Source organism: Dioscorea cayenensis, chromosome 2 (genome assembly GCF_009730915.1).
Source record: "Dioscorea cayenensis subsp. rotundata cultivar TDr96_F1 chromosome 2, TDr96_F1_v2_PseudoChromosome.rev07_lg8_w22 25.fasta, whole genome shotgun sequence".
Classification (NCBI taxonomy): domain Eukaryota; kingdom Viridiplantae; phylum Streptophyta; class Magnoliopsida; order Dioscoreales; family Dioscoreaceae; genus Dioscorea; species Dioscorea cayenensis.
The window spans coordinates 7035507-7053967 of NC_052472.1; the positions used below are offsets into that span (position 1 = coordinate 7035507).

The following is an 18461-nucleotide window of genomic DNA, read 5'->3' on the forward strand; positions in this document are numbered from 1 at the left end:
GATATGGTAGAACAGAATGAGTAGCAGAGGGCACTGTTAAATTATGCCAGACCCGCAGTTCTTGGCACACAATCTAGCATTGTGCGGCCACCGATTACAGCTCAGAATTTTGAGCTCAAGCTAGCATTCATCCAAATGTTACAACAGTCGGAACAATTTAATGGTTTGGCCGATGAGGATCCAAATAATCACATAGAGAACTTCTTGGAAGTGTGCGACATGCTCAAGATCAATGGTGTTATGGATGATGCTATCAAGTTGAGGTCGTTCCCATTTTACTTGAAAGGGAGAGCGAAGCAATGGCTACATTCATTTCCTACAGCACCGATCACTACATGGGATTAGATGATAGAAGCTTTCCTTGCTCGATATTTCCTTCCCGAAAAATCTGTGAAGCTTAGGAATGAAATATCCTCTTTTGTGCAAACAGAATTGGAGTCTCTATTTGAGACATCGGATAGGTTCAAGGAGCTCCTACGGAAATGTCCTCAACATGGGTTCCCCGAGTGGATGATCAATCAGAATTTTTTATAATGGTTTGAACCCAAGCAAGAAGCAGTAACTTGATGCTGCAGCAGGAGGTACGTTAGGGAGCAAGACCCCCAAGAAGCCCGACATCTCATTGAGGAAATGGCTATGAACAGTTATCAGTGGAACACAAGGGACAGAAAGAAGGTAGCCAGACTTCATGAGATTAACGCAATTACTTCATTGGCCGCCTAAGTGGAGTCATTGAGCAAGAAGTTAGATACTCTAACTTCTAATAGAGTGGCGGCCGTGACTAGTTGCACATGGTGTGGGGGAGGATATGCTCCATCTGATTGCCCAATTTCTATTGGTGGTACATCCTTGGTAGAACAAGTGGACTTTGTGGGTAATGCAATGAGAAGCCAAGGTAATCCATATAGCAATACCTACAATCCGGGTTGGAGGAGCCACCCGAATCTTTCATGGAGCAATCAAGGGCAACAAAAAACAATAACACCACTGGGTTTTCAACAACAACAACACGCCCCAAATATAGAGAATCGAGTTTCAGGCATGGAGACCCGGATGACCAATCTAGAGAAAGCTTTGACCAAGTTCATCCAATCATCAGATACAAGGTTTTAGTCGGTCCAAGCTACACTTCGCAACTACACCGCATCATTGCACAATTTATATAATCAAATGGGGCAAATTTCGAAGTCATTATCAGAGAGACCTCAAGGAAGCTTACCTAGTAACACCGAAACTAATCCGGGAGAACATGTCAGGGCGATCACTTTGAGAAGTGGTCATGAGGTTGAGGGTAGGCTTCCAGGTGAGAAGACCGATGTTGATGCACTCGAGGTGGTGGAGGTTGAGGAGAGAACTAAAAGAAAGGAGGTGGTACCCCCACCTTATAAGCTAAGAATTCCTTCTCCTTCAAGGTTGAAGAACGACTAAAATGATGAGCAATACAAGAAGTTCTTGGGGTTATTCGAGCAGTTGCACATCAACATCCCATTTATGGAGGCATTGTCTCAAATGCCTCGGTATGCAAAGTTACTGAAGAACCTCTTGACCAATAAGAGAAAGTTGGAGGAAAGTGCATCTGTGATCCTAGATGCTTCATGTTCAACGGTGTTGCAAAAGAATATGTCGAACAAGAATAAGGACTCCGGAAGCTTCATCATCCCGTGTAACATCAGAAATTTAGGTGAAGAGAAGGCATTGACTTAGTCAGGGGCTAGTATCAACGTCATGCCTTACACCTTCTTTCAGAAGCTAGGCTTGGGAAAGCCTAGGCCCACTTAGATGACACTTCAATTGGCGGACTGAACGGTGAGACATCCAAGGGGCATCATCAAAGATGCACTTGTAAAAGTTGACAAGTACATATTTCCTGTGGACTTTGTAGTGTTGGATGTTTATTGCTCGCCTTCAAGTGTACGGGATCGCCATGTAATACCTTATGAGTGACACAGGGGTCGTATTCCACGGGGCTAAGGATCTCCTATTACTCCTCCATCACCTATTATCTAACCTTACAATTTAAGCATCTTTTACTACTCTAACAAGTGCAATAATATAAACATCTTGCAAGAATAAATAGTATAGTCAACACAGGAGATCACAAGAGCAACAATGAGATACAGAGGCCTAGGGATGAGGATCTCCTTGAGGGGTCATCATGATATATGGATGCACAGTAAAAGAAAGGCAGGGGTGATTTATATGGAAGGATCTCAAGATTAGTGCAATCCCAATTTCTTGGCTATTGAACCCTAATCCCATACGAATGTCAATAGAGATCTTTCCCTAATCATATTCCTACGATCTCATTAAGGACACACTTATCCTAAGTCTATCCTTAAGATTTGTAGGGGCTACTGACATCCAATTTCTCGCCGTGCCGATCAAAGAATACCCCTTCTAGCTTATTAATGATCTAGTACATGTGAGTAGGTCACATCTACATGTACAACTCAACAAACAACTATGGATCTCTCCGTTTTATAGTTCTAGACATAAAGAACAATGAGCCAAGACACAAATCAACCCAATGCATTTCAAATAAAAGTATAGCATCCAAAATACATGATGAACCCCACCAAGGTTCACCTACATCCGGTGGCCTTGGGGGTCTAGTGTGTCATCATACAAACAAGTATAACAAACTCAATAAAAATAAGAAACAAATGCATAAGTGGAACTCCCTAGTCCGAATGATGATGAAGAAGAGCAATGCCGGCTGAATGACGCTTCCTCTAGCCCAATGAATGCCGAATGCTCCTCCTCCCTTGATGATGATGCTCTCCCCTTGAAGTTCAAGCCCTTGATCACCTCCAAGCCTCAAGCAAAGCTCTCTAAAGATGTCTTCATTCTTCTCCTCCTTTTTCCCAAGTGTTGGCTGCCCAAAAAGTCCTCCAGAGAACCCTCCAAATGCTCCCTTATACCCCTAAAGTATACCCCCCAAGTGGAGGCCGTATGAGGCTAAAAAATGAAACTCCAAACTCCCCAAAAGCCATCCATACCGGGTCATTGAGGGGTCTATACTGGGTCAATGAGGGGGTCTATGATGGCCTTATTGAGGCAGTATAAATCAAGCAAAACCATATCTTCTCTTGCTACAGTGTTCATCCCGGGGTCAATCCCGGGCAACATTGAGGCCGTATGGCTTGGATCAATTCCAGCCTAAAAAATCATCCAGGTGCTACAATGGTTGCTACAGTAATCTTGCTACAGTATCACTACTACAATACTCCAGCTAGAGTAATCTGCTACAGTAAATACACTACAGTACTACGACATGTTTTGTTCTCTTTTTCCGCCCAAATCGTATCTCTGTGTGTTCCATGGAGTTTTCATGCCATGCAATGCAAATAATATGCGATTAAGCATAAAACGGGCATCAATCCTTATAAAAGTACATGCTAATAATAACAAATACATATACTAAAATACCTACATTTAGACACTTATCAAATATCCCCACAGCTAAGCATTTGCTTGTCCCCAAGCAAACGAATCATGAAAAACAAAAATAATGATAAGGGGCTCAATGTATCACCTCCGGCTCAAATAAATATAAGAATCTACAAGTACTAGAGAATGATATATAGATAATGAGTTACAAACAGTAAGCACAACAGAAAGATCTTGTCTCACCTCTTATATGTTTGTGCCATGTGTGTGAACCTTGTATCTCATTTGTCCTGATCTGGTCCAGCCTACTAACTTCGATCAGTACAACTCTAGATTCTAGTCGCTCCACAAACAAAGAATACTAAGTCTTAGAGTGCTAAGTGCTACTTCAATGAATAGGTAAGATCCTTCTAATTCAAGAACTTGAACTAACTCCCTTTTTCTTCTCAGAACCTCTAGTAGGTAGTCAATAAGATCACTAGGGTTTTTATTTTTATTTCATTTATTTCATTTTTTTCATCATTTTTTTTCGAGTCTGACTAATGTAGACTGCACCAAAAAATCTTTCTGGAGGGTGCACATGCTGGTTAGGCACAAGAGCCACCCAACTATTCGATTATAGTCTACATAGATGCATTCATGCTTCATTAGTAGAAGAATACTGACATAGACTCAATTTTTTCTATTTTTAATCATTTTATCATTTACCCTAGATCATGTCTTTAGACTACACTAAATTCCACAAAACCAGGGCTAGCTTAACAAGACTTAGAAGTTCTTAAGAGTTCATTGAAAGATAGAACTTAGTGTTCTAAGGCTAAGTACTCAAAGTTGTGTGTTAAGCATACATGAGAGTTAGAGTAGTCATGTTGGCTATTCCTAGGGCATCAACACAAGATTCAGTGCACAAGAAAATACTAGAGGTGAAACAGGATTCAATAGAGCACAAAAAGCATGTAACTCACATAAATCATTAAACCATGCTAGAAGAGTTACAATAATAAAAAAGCCATCATAGGTAACACTAGCATGCAAATAATGACCCTAATACATGAAATACACCCATCCCCTCATCTAGTGTTGTATATTGTCCCTAATGTACACTAATCATGAAAAGCATGACAATATATGCAATGAAAACAGTAGAGGAGGGTGAAAACGAACTTCCCCGATTCATCTTGTGCAAAGGGCAAGGTGTGACCCGAACACAAAGTATGGCGATCTAGACATGTCGGGTCAGGCTTCCACCAAATGGAAGGAAGGCTCACCAAGCTCCCTTAATGCCCTACAAGGCATAAAAGGGACATCATCATTCCAAACAAAATTTAAAATTGCAAAAATTAAATAGGGAGTAGTCAAATACACAAACTAGATAAAGAACAGAAGGTCTTACACAAGATTAATAAGGCATCCCTTTCCCAACTTATTAAAATCAAACAAACACATACATAAAAGAAAATTCAAGCAAAGAAACAAGCTGTAGAAATAAAAATAAGTGTCCATGCTCAGAAATGAAAAAGATCATCAAAAGGTGATGTATATGGCGGAGCAATGGAGCAGGAAGTAGTAGTAGCCTGTGAGGAGATGACAAACTGATTGAAATGCTTTGTGAGCTGGTGCTAACCCTCTAAAACCTGGTAAATTTGTCCTCTCATCTCGCCTTGCTCATGACAGATAGCCTGAATGTCATCCTCCATAACCTTGAACTGAGAGTCAAAGTCGGACGAAAAAGAAGTGCCAGGGGTAGCATGAGTAGGTGCACCATCGGATTCAGACCCTAACTCATCCGGTTTGCGCTGACTAGATTCTCCCGTGGTTAAATGTGGAGCAAGTCTGTACGTGTCACTTTTCTTACCTAGTAACCCAATTGTTCGCAAGATAGGCACTCCAAGAGGTGCCACATCCCTGACTATAGTTATACCTCGAGTGCAGTCCAACAAGTTCATACCGTGAATCAATCTGGTGATGTAAGGTCCTGCAAAGATGGATCCTAGATGAACACACTGACCCTGATGAATGAAAGCTTAGGCTACAAGGTGCCTAAGATGGATAGGATGCTGCTAAAAAAGACCATATATTGTGAACAAGTCAGACTGTGTTACCACCCCAGTGCTCTCCTTCCGACCCCCAATAGAACGTGGAATGAGAGCATGAATGTATCTGTGTATGGGGTTTACCAAACGAGTAGCCTTCCGTGTATTTTTCGTGTCTCTAGGTGTTAAGGAATTCCAATACTGGCTCATACTCATGCCTAGTGGATAATCAATGTGGGGCCGATTTAGCAGCGACATGCTAATGAATTCGTCATCATAAATCCCCAAGTACTTTGCAAATTCCATGTGGTTTATTTCATGAGTTCTTCCAAAAGCTTGGAATTGAATGGAACCTTGTCTTCGAGTGATAACACTCCTTTTATCTTGCTTCGCTTCCAATGTGCTCAACACCTCCAATGTAAGTTGGCAAAAAGTGGGTTCATCGATTAAAAATAATTCCGTCCAATCATTATGAACTAATAAGTCCTTCACTTGTTCATCCCACAAGAGTTCTCCTAGAATACTCCATTCAATGTGACAGAAGGTACCAAAGGGCTTGGTCTTTAAAATTTCATATCAAGCCTTGTGAAGAGCACTAGAGAAACAGGGTCCTTCGGGAGTGTGAGACTCATTCCTTGGTCGTTTAGAGGCGAGTTTCTTGATGTGCAGCATTCCTACAACAATAATAAACCATATAAGACTTAAAGGAATCCAAGAGAATGCAAGATGTGTCATGAAAATGGGGAAACATTGAGAAACACAATAGAATAGGATCCATACGGCCATATGGGGGCCATATGGATACTATTCAAATTGCAAGAGGTTCCCAACATCATGAAATTCGAAAAAATTGTACATAAATTCAAGGAAATTCATAACCATGATGCTCATACCACACAAGATAAGATAAAAACTTGAAACAATCCACACATAGGCTCAAGAAAGCAAGAAGAAAAGAAGAACATTAAGTTAAATCATCAAGATTCTTACAAACAAAAGCTTGAGAAAACTTGAGTGGAGCTTGGAGAAAACCACTAGATTAACTTCTGAAAGAGATTAGGAGATGAATAAGAGCATGAAATGGTGAGATCTAGCTATGGTTTGATGGATAATGAAGGTTGGAGCTCGGTTGGGGAAAAAGAGTAGTGAAGAGAGATACAAGGTGGCAAGTTTGGCATGATAAATTTGACTCCATACGGCCTCAATGAGGAGCTCATTAAGGTTGTATGTCCTAGTGCAATCTCTCAGTTTAGGGTAGAAGGCCTCAATGAGCTCCTCATTGAGACAGTATGCCCTAGTGCATTCTCACTGAATGGGGCAGACGGCCTTAATGAGGAGGTCATTGAGGCCGTATGCCCTAGGCTTTTTTCTATGTGTGGGACAGACGGCCTCAATGAGCTCCTCATTGAGGCCGTATGCCCTTGAAATCATGTTTTAAAGCATCTCCAACATGAAATAATGGTTCAAAATTTTGATCTAATGCATGAAATGATAGCCAAAACAAGTGTTTCTCATCGATGAACACGAGTAAACAACCACATAGACAATGATAATATTATACAAAGTTATTAGAGCATGGACCTATTCAAATTCAAAACTTTCAAGAAAATACAAAAAGAATACTAACATGCTAATCATTAACACAAAAAACATAAAAACATGAAAATAAGCCCCCGAATGCTTGGGTTGCCTCCCAAGAAGCGTTTGTTTAACGTCACAAGCTTGATGTACCTTGTTACTTACCTCACGGGGATTCAAATAATTTGAGATTACCCTCGGTCATCTTCGAATTGTTGTTGTTAAAATATAGCTTCAACCTCTGTCCATTCACCTTAAAAGTGCCTTTTTCAGGGTGGGTTACTTCAACTGCTCCGTGTGGGGAAACTTGAGTAACCATATATGGACCCGACCAACGTGCCTTAAGCTTTCCTTGAATAGTTTTAGCCTAGAGTTGAATAGTAAAACTTGATCCCCCACTTGAAATTATTTAGGGTGCTTGATATGCCTATCATGGTACTCCTTCAGCCTTTCTTTGTAGAGTTTGGAATATTCGTATGCCATGGCGCGCCATTCATCCAATTCGTTCAGTTGAAGCTTCCTCTTCTCACCTGCAAGAGTGGAATCAAGATTTAGAAATTAAATAGCCCAATAAACTTTGTGTTCAAGTTCAACAGGTAAGTGGCAGGCTTTTCCATAGAATAATCTATATGGAGTGATCCCAATAGGAGTTTTATATGCAGTTTTGTATGCCTAGAGAGCGTCATCCAAGTGTTCTGCCCAGTGTCTTCTATTTTGAGCAACATTTTTCTCCAAGATTCTGTTTAAGGATCTCCACGACTTATTAGACATTAGTTAGGAAACATAGTGATTATTTTGCACTTGAAACAATAGTCCTGGGGTAAGGAATGTCCGGGTGCCCCATTTATCATCGATTGCCTCTCCTATCTTTTATTTGCGCCTACTTCTTCTTTTCTTATTTCCATTTGCATTGATTCTTATTCACATCACTATTAATTCATTTTCATTCTAGTTAAATAGAAATCTTTGTGTTTTTAATCACTATTCCATGTGGATTCGACTACCCACTCATCGGGGTGTTATTACTTCGACACACCCGTGCACTTGCGGTACACACTAAAAAAGGTGTTGTCAAACTCTCTACTTTGCTTCTTTCGATATAGAGAGCTTTCAAGAGCAAACAATTACACAAAATAAAAACTTTCTTATGCATGAGGTGGTAGCTTCACACATCTGCCAAGGTAGCCCTTTCCAGTGAATGTTCAAAAGGCTTCTTTTACACTTACAAGAGAGGTAGGTCTTTTCCCATCTTTTAGTTACAAAATTATGATAGCTTTCACACATCTATAGAGGTAGCTATTTATCTCATTATAGCATGCATAGTATTTGACTTGTCAATAGTAGCTTCACACTTCTAATAGGGGCAACTCTTTCCGTTTCTCAACTTTCCATTTTTTCTATTTTAAAACAAATTCTCTCAAATTCGCAAAAATAGTATTCTCCATAATAAGTACAATGAATACAACTAAAGGAAATCCAACATGGTCTAGCATGCACATTAAAATAATGAAGACTCGAAATGGAACAAACTCGCAAGTGTCTGATAAGTGTCTAAATGTAGGTGTTTTCATATATTTATCGTATTCACTTTGCATGTATTTTGTGAGGTTTGATGCCCGCTTTTATGCTTAATCGTCTTCTATTTGCTTTTGTAGGGCATAAGGAAGCCATGGAGAACAAGAAGATATCATTTGGGCAAAAAGAAGAAAAACGGAATTTCATACTACCCGAGTATGGGGGCCGTATGCTGCTTGTAGCATGGATTGTTTTTGGAGTGTCCGCCCTGATTTCCATACTACCCAATATGGGGGCCATATGTACCCCATATGGATCGTGAATCTAGGGTTTTTTGGGTGCCATACGACCCCCATCGACCCCGCATCGACCCGTATGCCTCGGGGGTATAAATACCAACTTTAGGGAAGAAAAGGGGACTTTTTCAGCTAGGCTTTTTCTAGACCTTTTCTTGGCCGATTTTGGGGAGACACTAAAGAGGTTTTTGGGCTACCTTGGGTAGGAGAAGAAGGGCAAGGAAGCTAGAAGATCATCCAAGCCCAAGGTCCAAGACTCTCAAGGCAAGAAGCAACATCATTAAAAGGGGAGATCTACCACGCTTTGAAGGAAGGAGACCCAGCGGCTAGAGGAAGCGTCATTCGGCATTCCTTTGGCGAGGAAGCATCATTCGGCATACATTCTACCTCCTCCTCCACCATTTCATCTAGGGAGTGTCACTCATGCTTTTTCTTGTGTGTTTTTGCTTGATTATATTACTTGTTGTGGGATGATGACACACTAGACCCCCCAAGGCCACGGGTGTTGGTGAACCTTGGGGGGTTTTTATCATGTATTTTTGGATGATTACTTGTTAATTCTTTGCTTGGGTAATTTTGAGATCTAATCCATTGTTTTCATGCTAAGTGCTACATTAAGGAGAAATCCGTAGCTCTTTTTATGAGTGATGCATGTAGATGTGACTTGGTCGCATGTATTAGATCATGAATGGATTAGAAGGGGATACTTGTATCATCACGCCGAGAAATTGGGTGTTTGGTAGCCCTCCATTTAGGTTTAATCCGAAGAAGAGTAGGTTTATTCCTAAGAGAGATTTCCTCATACTTAATGCAATCGTAGGGATGTAGATTTGGGAGAAATTCCTATCTATGTTCATATGGGATTAGGGTTCAATCGCCGAGAAATTGGGGTTGTTCTAAACTTGGAATCTCATGGTCCATTTTACCCTTGCATCTTTAAATCATCATCCATGTTGCATGATAACCCCTCAAGGGGATCCACATCCATAGGCCTTTGCATTATATTGTATTTCTTGCTTGCCCATTGCTTGTTCTCTCTAATTTGGTCATAATCTCATTTTAGTTTTAATTGCTTTAGTAGAGTAAAAATCCATCATTTGAGATCTTAGGCTAGATAATAGCTCGAGAAGGAGTAATAGGAGATCCTTAGCCCCGTGGAATACGATCCTCGTGTCTTCACGCGAGGTATTACTTGGCGATCCCGTACACTTGCGGGGAAGCAATCAAGTTTTTGTGTTTTGATGAGTTGGCATGGTTCTACCCTACCGACTTGTGTTGTCGAACTTTAGTTTATTTTCATCTTTGTGTGTTTGTTGACTACTCTCTAGTTTCCCCCTTGTGCTTATCTTTTTAAATCTTTGTGGAATGATGATTTCCCCTTTTTGCCTCGCAGGGCATTAAGGGAATTTAGTGAGTTTTCCTGGTTTTAATGGAGGTCGGACGAGACATGTATTGCTCACCACACATTTTTTCACGTCCAACCTCACGATGAGCACAAGTTGAACCGGGGAGTTCGTTTTCACCCTCCTTTATTATTTGCATTGCTTCATCTTGCATATTTTTCATGATTAGTGTACATTGAGGGCAATGTACAACACTAAGTGTGGGGATGGGTGTATTTCATGTTTTAGGATCATTTGCTACATGCTAGTGTTACCTATGATGGCTTTGTTCATTCTTGTAAGATTCTTTTAGCTTGGACTAATGATTGATGTGAGTTACTTGTTTCTATGCTTTATTGAATCCTGTTTTACCCCTAGTATTGTCATGTGCACTGAATTTTTTGTTGATGCCCTGGGAATAGCCAATGTGACTACTCTCTAACTCTCTTGTTTGCGTAACACACTACTTTGAGTACTTGGCCTTAGAACACTAAGTTCTTTCCTTCAATGGACTCTTAAGAACTTCTAAGTCTTGTTGAGTTAATCCTAGTTTTGGGGCATGTAGAGTACTCTGAAGATGTGATCTAGGGTGAATGTGAAAATAAAATTAATGAAAAATGAAATGAATGAAAAAAAAAATGAGTCTATGTCAGTATTCCTCTGCTACTGAAGCATGAATGCGTCTATGTAGACTGTAATCGAGTAGTTGGGTGGCTCTTGTGCCTAACCAGCATGTGCATCCTCCAGAAAGATTTCAAAATGATGTTGATGCAGTCTACGTTAGTCGGACTCGGGAAAATAAAATAAAATAAAATAAAATAAAATAAATGATGAAATGAAAATAAAACCTAGTGATCTTTTTGAGTACCTACCAAAGGTTTTGAAATGAAAGTGTATTTAGTTTCAAGCTATAGATTTAGAAGGATCTTACTTGGCCATTGAAGTAGCACTTAGTAGTTTAAGACTTGCTATTCATTGTAAGTGGAGTGATTAGCATCTAGAGTGCATCTTGATTGAAGTCCTTAGGCTAGACCCGGATCGAGGGCAAATGAGACATAAGATTCACTTACGCAGCACGAGACATATAAGTGGTGAAAGCAGGATATTTTTATTATGCTTATTGACTTTTGACTCAACATCTATGTATCATTGTCCCATTGCTATTGGAATCTTATATTTGCTTAAGCGGAGGTAATGCATTTAGCCACTTCTCGATCTCTTTGTTTTTCATGAGTTGTTTGCTTGGGGACAAGCAACGTTTAAGTAATGGGGATATTTGATAAGTGTCTAAATGTAGGTGTTTTCATATATTTATCGTATTCACTTTGCATGTATTTTTGTGAGGTTTGATGCCCGTTTTATGCTTAATCGTCTTCTATTTGCTTTGTAGGGCATAAGGAAGCCATGGAGAACAAGAAGATATCATTTGGGCAAAAAGAAAAGAAAAGCGAATTTCATACTACCCGAGTATGGGGGCCGTATACTGTATGCGATGGATTGTTTTTGGAGTGTCTGCCCAGATTTCCATACTACCCAGTGTGGGGGCCGTATGCACCCCGTATGGATCATGAATCTAGGGTTTTTGGGTGCCATACTACCCTCATACGACCCCATACGACATGTATGCCTCAGGGGGGTATAAATACCAACTTTAGAGGCGAGAAAGGGGACTTTTTCAGCTAGGCTTTTTCTAGACCTTTTCTTGGCCGATTTTGGGGAGACACTAAAGAGGTTTTTGGGCGACCTTGGGTAGGAGAAGAAGGGAAAGGAAGCTAGAAGATCATCCAAGCCAAAGGTTCAAGACTCTCAAGGCAAGAAGCAACATCATTCAATGGGGAGATCTACCACGCTTTGAAGGAAGGAGACCCGCGGCTAGAGGAAGCGTCATTCGGCATTCCTTTGGCGAGGGAAGCATCATTCGGCATACATTCTACCTCCTCCTCCACCATTTCATCTAGGGAGTGTCACTCATGCTTTTCTTGTGTGTTTTGCTTGATTATATTACTTGTTGTGGGATGATGACACACTAGACCCCCAAGGCCACCGGGTGTTGGTGAACCTTGGGGGTTTTATCATGTATTTTTGGATGATTACTTGTTAATTCTTTGCTTGGGTAATTTTTAAGATCTAATCCATTGTTTTCATGCTAAGTGCTACATTAAGGAGAAATCCGTAGCTCTTTTATGAGTGATGCATGTAGATGTGACTTGCTCGCATGTATTAGATCATGAATGGATTAGAAGGGGATACTTGTATCATCACGCCGAGAAATTGGGTGTTTGGTAGCCCTCCATGTAGGTTTAATCCGAAGAAGAGTAGGTTTATTCCTAAGCGAGATTTCCTCATACTTAATGCAATCGTAGGGATGTAGATTTGGGAGAAATTCCTATCTATGTTCGTATGGGATTAGGGTTCAATCGCCGAGAAATTGGGGTTGTTCTAAACTTGGAATCTCATGGTCCATTTTACCCTTGCATCTTTAAATCATCATTCATGTTGCATGATAACCCCTCAAGGGGATCCACATCCATAGGCCTTTGCATTATATTGTATTTCTTTCTTGCCCATTGCTTGTTCTCTCTAATTTGGTCATAATCTCATTTTAGTTTTAATTGCTTTAGTAGAGTAAAAATCCATCATATGAGATCTTAGGCTAGATAATAGCTCGAGAAGGAGTAATAGGAGATCCTTAGCCCCGTGGAATACGATCCTCGTTTCTTCACGTGAGGTATTACTTGGCGATCCCGTACACTTGAGGGGAAGCAATCAGTGTCCACCCTACACTTAGCAAGTAATAGAGTTAGCAAAGAAACTCAAACCCCTCCCCCTATACTTAAATCATACATTGTCCGCAATGTGTGTAAAAGAAGAGCATGCAAGGCTATGCAAACAATAGTAGGGAGGTAATGGAAAATGATTACTTCCCTGGTTCACATATGTGAAAGCTTGGAACTAGCCTAGTGTGTCCATAGTTGTGCCCTAGCAATGTGGGGGTCACTGAATGTCAAGAATTGACTAAGTGAGCATCCCCTTTATAATTAAGGATGGTGGGTATTGCAAATAAGTCCTGTGAGGTGTAAAGGAAGAACATTATAGCTCAACAAAAATAAAATCAACAAAACAGAAAATAAAATCCACTAGAAGTCTCAAAATAAATACAAACTAGCCAGGGAAAACCCTTGCCAAAAATGAATATATTGTCTGAAATGAAAGTACAAAATAGAAATAAACTAATGCTCTACATCTTAATAGAAATAAACTAATGCTCAGCATCTTCGGACGGCATCGACTCAGTCGGTGGATACGGGGAAGGAGGAAGAGATGGAGGAAGGACCAGCCTTGAAAGAAAATCCAAGGCACAACCAAGGTCATCCTCCAGCTGTGCCTAGGTCGCCATGATGGTGCTCTAACCCTCTTGTAGCTGTAGCATAGTGGTCTGCAACTCCTGTATCTCTGATCGGTGTTACGATCGAGCTGCTCTGCTAGAATGACGGAATGGCTCAGTGGCCGATGAAAGGGATAAGTCACTCTCGGACTTCACGTCCAACTCCTCATCTGCAGCCTCACCCACCTCAAGTGGCTGCTCGGTAGGGATCAGGGTGAGGATCCATCTGGAGCTTTGGGGATGACCATCCCCATCAGTCTCAGTGTATCCATACCGATGAAAGCCGATCCACCAACTATCTCCTGATTTTTGAGTTGATCTCCCACCCCCATACTTTTGATACATTGTGTAATTTAGGGCCTAACAAAGATCACACCTAGATGTATGTGCTAGCACTAGTGAGCGATGAAGTCTGCTACCGTGTAGCCTAGGTGGATGGGGCAACACTCAACTAAGCTAAATAGGAATAAGAGCTCCTGTTGCCTCACCACTCCAGTGTTGTCACCCCTCCCTATATAAGATCAGGCAATGATAGTGTGCATATACCTGAGTGTCGGCCGGGTAAATAAGGAGGCCTTTGTGAGGCCTGTCTTGTAACTCCTCCCACAACATAGATGCTACAATGCACCCTAAGGTGTGACAGCAGTAGGGAAGTCGATCAGGAGTTCCTCATATTCGAAGGTGCTAATAAAATCGGTGTTGTATAACTCCATCAGTAAAGAAAAGTCAGTGTAGCTCATTTTCCGCTCCTCGCCGAAGAGTTGGAAGCAGATGGTGTTGGCACAGCCAAATCCTATGAGCCCTCAGTCCATCTCAAAGGTGGACAGGACCTCGAGGGTCATGTCTTTGTATGCCTACCTCTCGAATGAAAATAGACGGCTCCACTATCCAAACTGCATCATGCCCCTCGCTTCCTTCTCCAGCCCCAGCTGAAAGAGAATGGGCCAATCCATTGTGCCGGACTAGCCAAACAGCTTTGTCCTAAAGCAGGTGAACTGCTCTCAGAAGTGAACCTCCTGAAAGGTACGTGCTGAGGGGACTAGAGGGTAAGAAGCCTTCTCCACTGATGCTATACTTGAGTTAGATGCCTGTAGTCGCTTCCTCTTTTCTAGCCCTAAAGTTACTCTCTTTGCTCTAACCATGCTATATAAGAAAATATGAAGTTTAGAATGTAAAGATTATGAGATTTGAACTTAGCAAAAGTGTTTATGACCTACTTGTAGGAAGGCCTATGGCCATAAACCTCAGGGAAAGTCACATTTATAGTGATCTTACGGTCATAAGCTAGGCTTATGCCGTAAGAAGCCCTCCTGTAAAATAGAGCTTGAGAATTTAGAAAATTTGATTCAAAATTTACATTTGAGCAATGCTAGACAACAGACATTCATTTTCAAGCATCATAATCAAACAATCAACTCAGAAATCACGGAAAACAAAAGCTACCTTTGAGATAAAGAGAAAATGATAAAATTGGCTAGTGAGAAGCCTAAGAATCTGTCCAATCTCACTTAAAAACACTCACAAATAGAAGAAGAACACCAAGGGAAGAAAATTGGAGGAGAGACAAGCGCCAGTGACCAAGAATCCAATAAAAATAAATTAGGAATGAATATCAAAGGTTTTTAACAGTGCTTAAACGCTAGGTGCTTATGGGAGTAAGCCGTGACCATAAGTCTCTCCGAATGAATAGTTATATAGGGGCATTATAGCTTTAAGGCCTGCCCTACAAGGGTACATCTTCTTTACAACCTAGGTTACGACCGTAAGAGGCTTAGAACTGTAGTCAATAAGGTTCTCTGTCTTGCTTTTATTGTCAGACTTACATGCGTAGGCTGGCTTATGGGCGTAAGATGCCCGTAAAGCTCTCTGTATGAGGTTTATAGCTGTGAATACGGGTGTAAGTAGCCCATAAGAGTCTTAGAAAATTTAGTATAGTTTTCCCTATTTTCTACAGTTAAGCTCAAATACATATATAACCTAAGAAGCATAAAAATGAGTGTTTATTTCCAACCTAAACAACACTAAACACTACTAAACACCAAACAATACTAAAACAACACGCACTTTCAATTAACACATGAAAATTACAATAAGCCGAGTAGTTTATTTCAAACCCAAACAACACTAAACAACTACTACCAAAGACTCAAACTCACCAACATACGGAAACCATGCTTGGGTTGCCTCCCAAGAAGCGCTTGTTGAATTTCATGAGCTTAACATACTTGAAACGCACAAGTCATGGAGGTTCAAAGTAATACCACTCCTCATAACCGGAACCAATGTCTCCAAAATAATGCCCAAGTGTGAGATTGGAGAAAATAGAGAACTTACTAATGTAGTAGACTAACTCGGGGTTACCTCCTTGGGCGAAGGTTTTCTCTTGTCTTTCTTGGGGGAAGTTACCTCTCTCCATTGCTTCTTTCATGTGTTCTTCTCAATAATGGTAGATGTAAGCAATGAGCTATTCTCTTAAATGTGAGGACCATCTAAGGACTCCTTGAAAGGCTTGTTATGCAACGTCTCCTGCACACATTCATCCACAAGTAAGTCACTTTCATCAATATAATAGCATGTATCATTAAAATTAGAGGGATATTTTATTGCATCAGATAAAACAAAAATTATTTCCTCATTCCCAACCGTAAGTGTTATTTTACCATTGCAAACATCAATAAGGGCTTTCGAGGTATCTAGGAATGGCCTAAAAGTATGAGGGGCACTTCAACATCCTCGTCTACATCTAGAATTTTAAAATCTACCAGTAAAATAAACTTGTCAACCTTAAACAAAACATCTTCTATGATTCCCCTAGGATATCTAATGGAGCGGTCCACTAGTTGCAATGTCACCCTAGTCGGTTTTAATGTCACATAGTCCCAGTTTCCTAAACATGGACTATGGCATTACATTAATGCTAGGACCTAAGTCTGCTAGGAGTTTTTCATCAACCAAATGACCAATGCTACAAAGAATAGTAAAACTCCCTGCATCTTTTTGTTTCCTCAGTAGTCAATTTTGAAGCAAAGACTAACTCACTTCGCTCAATGTCATTGTCGATACCTCCTCAAGTTTCAACTTGTTTGTTAATAGATCCTATAGAAATTTAGCATACTTTGGCATTTGGGACAAGGCTTACACAAATGGTACATTGATGTGCAATTGCTTCGACAAGTCCAAAAATCTCTTGAATTGTTCATCAGTGCTATCATCCTTTATCCTTGACAGATAGGTGAGGTGGGGATTGTACTCCTTCACTGCTTTACTGGTGGTAGTATTCTCTTATTAACACTTGGAGTAGGTTCTCTTTCCCTTGTCAAGCTCTCAACGAATTATTCACTGCTTTTCTGGCTCTTTTTTTATTTCTATCAAATTTTCACTACCCATCCCTAACTCTTTACCACTCCAAAGAGTGATTGCCTTGAGATGGTCATGGGAATTGGCTTCGGTGTTACTCAGTAGACTTCTTTGGGGTCACTTGACACACCGCTTTACGTGTGTATACCGCAAGTGCATAGGTCATCGAAGTAATAAAATACCCCGGTGAGTGGGTAGTCAAATCCATAGGTAATAGAAGTTTAGAAACAAGAAGTATTGCTATTTAGCTAGAGTGAAAACCAATTTGTAATTTGAGTCAGAATATTAATGTAAATAAAAGTAAAAGAGAAAAGAAAAGGCAAGAAGAATAAAGAGAGGTAATCGATGGTAAAATGGGATACTCGGACAATGCTTACCCTAGGATTATTGTTTCTAGTGCAAAACTAATATTATACCTCCTAATTAAAGTTCAACCGTGACTAGCCTTCTACACTATGCCCCGGCAGAAAGTAATACTCTCAACACCTCACATTGTGTGGGACTGCTTCAAGTTCTAGGTACTCCAAGTGATAATTCTATTCCCTAATTTAGATCTAACTCTTAGGTCCAGGCGAAAGATCCCTAATCACAATTAAGCCCCAGTACTGAGGATAACTCAATACTTCACTCTGTCGCTCATGCAACTAAGCCCCAGTGGAGAATGTATCTTAGCACTTCACTTTATCATAATCGCAAAGAGCTCTCAGAACATGGAGGTAGGATAAATCACATCAGAAGAGAAAGGGGACGTTCCACTACCTCTCGACTCACCCTCTCAACCCTCTTTAACCTTGCTAAGTCTAACCCTAATGAAGTGTCACTCATTCAAAAGGATTACCTAGATAGATACTGAACCCTATTATCACTCTAAAGGAAAATCAAATCAATAAATGCACAAGATTGAAACTCAATTAAAACATCAATTAAAGGAAACATAATAGAAGTCAATGAAACAAAATCATCCTAGGGTTTACAAGTCAAGCACCTACTAGGGGTTTAGCTCTCAATGGAGCTATACAAAGTCAAAGATGAAATAAAAAAAAGTACAATCAATCAATAGAGATAACCCTCTTTTCATCCTTATCGATAGTCTTCAAGAGTCACCTCGTCTTCTCCCAAGACTCTCCTCCGTCAAGCCTAGGGCACACCCCGCCGAATCAAAGCCGTAGGAATGCTCTCAAATCCCAGCAATTGGAGGGGCAAGGAATCCCAGCAAATCGATGTTGATTGCCTTTTTGCCCCTCTAATTTTTGTATTCACTTGAACATTTTGGAGGTTGGCACGCACCCACATGTCTATGAGCACAGCTTGTGCCTTGATCCTTGTTCCGTCCAAGAGTTTCCTCAACAATTGTGTCCATGATATATTTTTGCTTCCTTTATTTCAAACTTGTCTCCACAACCCTAAATGCATAAAAGAACACCAATACACACGAATGAGACATAAAATCTGATAAAAGTGATGCTCAATGTAAGAAAAGTATACTTAGTAATACTTATACACAAGCACTTATCATCACTCAAAA

At 40.4% G+C, this 18461-nt stretch overlaps 1 non-coding gene across 1 annotated transcript; it reads right to left on the reverse strand.

Annotated features, from left to right (window-relative positions):
• Positions 1-393: 393 nt before the first annotated feature.
• On the reverse strand, positions 394-500 carry LOC120281018. The gene has a single exon (XR_005542479.1). It is a non-coding gene; the product is annotated as a small nucleolar RNA R71 (small nucleolar RNA).
• Between the last annotated feature and the right edge of the window lie 17961 nt (positions 501-18461).